At 39.6% G+C, this 4,034-nt stretch overlaps 1 pseudogene; it reads left to right on the top strand.

Moving 5' to 3' along the window:
• The first annotated feature begins 864 nt into the window (after positions 1-864).
• Positions 865-1,604, top strand: LOC101565580 (annotated as a pseudogene).
• Positions 1,605-4,034: the final 2,430 nt, after the last annotated feature.

Below are 4,034 nucleotides of genomic sequence, written 5' to 3'. Positions count from 1 at the left end.
CTGGCCTTGCTAGTCAGTGCTGCTCACCTAGGCCAGTCTTGCTGTGTACTTCCTCCTCAGTTGGACAGTAAGCATGGGATCTGGTTTCTATGCTGATTTCATGTAGCAAAGATATTTCTGCTCCTCAGCAAGGTCAAAACCATTACTGGTATCCTGCAAAAGTCTCCCCAGTGGAAGCTTGTCCTACACTCAAGCCTCCTTTTGCTTACTTTGTGTTCTCAAATGCTTTCGTTGCAAAGAAGCCCAATGAGTCCTTTAGTTTTCTGTAGGAAGTGAAGAACATAGTGTGGCATAAATTTCTGTAACAAAGTAACACTGGAACTCCGAGTTATACAAGAGCAAAAGTTGTGAAATACACACATACACTTGTGTGTAAACCCACATGCTTCAGCTGAAAAAAAAAAAAAACCACAAAGCATTCCTACAGCCTCACTGGTTGAGGTAAAGAAGACACAGAAATCAGGCTGCAAGCTTAGCACAAACATGGTTCTCCCTGATCAGAGAATGTGTGTCAGACATTATGATGACATTATTTCAGTGACATTACTCCATGCCATGAAAAGGATTTGAATAAGTAGGGGTTTTTTTCTTCTAGTTTTGGAGTTAAAAAGACTCTGTGTTACTAATTTACAACTTTGAGTAGGAGTCCTTGGATCAGCATTTGACAGCACCCAGAATAATCCACGGGAGTGCCACAGCAAAAGGCTGAGTCCTTTTAGTAAAAATCTGCATCTTTACACAGCATAATTTTTTCATACACTTCAGAAAATTGCTATCTTATGTTTTACAGATATGTATACATGATCATTTCTGATGCTTTCTTCAGAAAGGTATATGCTGAAATTTTTACATATTAAATTAGAAATGCTGCCTTATATTGTCAAGGGAACAATCCTTTCCTTTCTAACTGGAGTTGGTATTATGGGGAACATCTTTGTTTTTCTGAATTACATACCCATAATTTCAGGCAATGAGAAGAAATCTGTACAATTTATTCTCATCCATTTGACTGTTACAAATATCATAATTCTTCTTTCCAAGGGAATGCCAAGTGCAATAGCTGCTTTTGGTGTGAGAAACTTCCTAAGTGACATAGGCTGTAAGATCGTGTGCTACATGGAGAGGATGGCCCGGGGCCTCACCATCTGCACCAGTGGTCTCCTCACTGTGGTCCAGGCCATCACTATCAGTCCTGGAGACTCTGCATGGAGGAAACTGAGGCTCAGGTCTGCATGGAGTGTCCTCCCTGTGCTTCTCTTTTTGTGGGGTCTTAATTCATTGATAGCCATGAATTTACTTCATTCCATCACAAATAGCATCAACTCTTCACAGGTTGGTAACAATAAGAACTATTGCTATTTACTACCAGAGAGTAAAAGAGTAAAGTGGATTTTTCTCACCTGCATGGTGCTACGGGATGTGGGTTCTCAGTTCATCATGGGTGGGGCCAGTGGTTACATAGTGTATGTTCTCCACAAACACCACCAGCAGGTTCTTCATTTGCAGTGCTCCAAGTTCCTCTATAGAACTCCTCCTGAAATCAAAGCTGCTCAAAGTGTTGTGCTCCTGATGCTTTGTTTTATTTTGTTTTACTGGATAGATAGCCTGCTTTCTCTATTTGTGAGTTCCTCCTTATTTAATTGGTTCACTGTTATAAATACTCAACATTTTCTCTCCCTTGGTTATGCAGTTCTTAGTCCATTTGTGTTGATTCACAGAGAGAGACAGCTGCATCATTGTGGTTGCACTTGGGAGACAGAAAGACACTGAGACTTTATACTTCTAGGTTCTTTTTTGGATTATGTGGAATTAATCACACTAAATTAGCCAATGCAGATGAGGTTTGATTCTCTGACAACTGTGCTGGAGTCCTGAAACCTGAGCTCACAGGAGATCACAGAAACATGAAGCAATGCACAAATCTCACTCTCCACTCAGGCTCCCTGACAGAATAGCTTTAATTCTCCTACGTGTGCCATTGTCCTTCAGACTGATGCTAGAGCTGAAGGAGGGAGAACATCATTTGGCAGACTGCACTACAGCTATGAGCAGCCATCAATTTCATTTCTTTATGTGTTCTTCATGATATATTTTTTGTCTTTGAGGATTATAGCAGGAAAACCTTCTTACTGTATCATGTATGTTATTACCTTTACATACAGTAAGCATTAACTAAAGGATCTATTTATCTACCTGAAAATGTCTGTAAATATTAATTTCTAGAAAAGTAATTAGTAAATGAATGCAAGTACGGTGGGTTACAAACATGGAGTGACACACAAGGACTAATTTTAGTCAATATAAACATAATGGAACGATAACAATTTTCCAAGTACCATAGAAATTGCTTAATTTGGCGTTGTATATATAAAGATTTGAGAAGACTTTAAAAGAAACTAACGCTTTTGGAAGAAACCAGTAAAATGAATACAGAGATAAAAATGTTCGATATTTAGACAGATAGGGTAATCCAAATTGCATATGTTGCAGGGTAATAATAAACTTCTCTTCTGGAGGATTAATAACATAAGTTAGCAGATCAAAAATTGGAGAAAAGGAAGGGCTGCAAGGTCAAGCAACATTTGGCCCTAGCCTTTCAAGGTCAGTGAAGACTGAGGACATAGGAGAACCCGTACTGTAAAATCATGTAACTCAGGTGTGCCCCAAATTTTCTGATCAAGGAGATTATGGAGCCACAGAAGAACGTGATTGATGAGTATAGTGTGCCTAAGGAGAGTCACATGGAGAGAAAACATTCCCTCAGACTTTCACAGTGAGCAAATCGGTCAAGCAATGGCCATGACTCATCCACATGGCTGACACTGACACAGGATCTACAAAGTGCAGTACAGGGCTGCAGGATAAATCCTGAGAGGACTTGACTGACCTTATCAGATACAAAAGTTACATTTCTTGTAATGTAAGTCTTGCTTTATCTTGGTCTTAACCATCCAGTAGAAAAGTATAAAAATGAAGTGTATAAAGTAAAGCCATATTAGTGTGCTGAGTTGTAAAAGGCTCAAGTCAACAACTTCTGGGGGTAACCCACTACTACTGTGTACTACTGGACCGTGTTGGATTGTTTTGATGAATTCAAGCACCTGTGGTGTTTGCATGCCAATAGAGTGCCCATCTCTGACAGGACTGAACTGGAGAGGGGGAATGCAGATGGGATCATCTTGTGTTTGTGTGTGCAGGGTAGATGGGATGGATGTGCGGCTGCTTTCGCTTGGTTTGGTGAGAGGAGTGATTTGTGGTAGTAGTGTTTGGACGCTATGTCCTGGCTGCTTCTTGTGCTGTGGATGGCCACTGCGAGAATAACAATGTGCAATGTGTTAATTGTTGAAAATGTCCTATTGATCAGCTTGGAGTGTGTCTCATTGATGTTTGTTTCTCAATAAAATAAAAAAATAAAAAAAATCACTTAATACATTTTGTATTTCTCTGTTTTGAAGCATTTGAATTCAGCTTTTCTAAAATAACTAAAAAATAAATCCTATTTCCCATATTTGTGGCTTATTTCTCAGGGTAGCCCATGTATATTTCACCTCAGGGAGTCGCTAAGAAACCCCTCCTGTGTGTAGTGAGTGGAGACTCTGGTCGTCAAGTATTTTGGTGGAAGCCATGACTATGTTAAGAAGATAACTGATTAGTATTTGGAAATGGTTAGTGATTTCACATACAGGGTGAACAGAGCATATCTCCAGACTGATACGCTTGCACCCTGGGGTAAAAGCCACTCTCCTCTCCACTGTCCTGGGGGGCGTTTAGCCTCAACACTGCTCCACTTATCTACAGTGCATATCTTCTTATTCTGCCAAGCTTGTACAATTTTCACACAGCTTTCAAGTCAATTACTTGTGATATGATATTCTTCTGTGATTTGTTATTGTTACAGAGATTGTCTTTCCAATGTAAGAAAGGCTTACATGCCTGAAAGAGGTATAATATCTCAGATTCACAGGGAATATTTTGCATGTGGAAGTCCTTTTGTTGTCTACAGCACAAAGAAAAGACAAATAAAATGCTACAGG

The sequence above is a fragment of the Octodon degus genome, unplaced genomic scaffold, assembly GCF_000260255.1.
Source record: "Octodon degus isolate 3935 unplaced genomic scaffold, OctDeg1.0 scaffold00023, whole genome shotgun sequence".
NCBI lineage: Eukaryota > Metazoa > Chordata > Mammalia > Rodentia > Octodontidae > Octodon > Octodon degus.
This window is presented reverse-complemented; position numbering and strand designations above follow the sequence as displayed.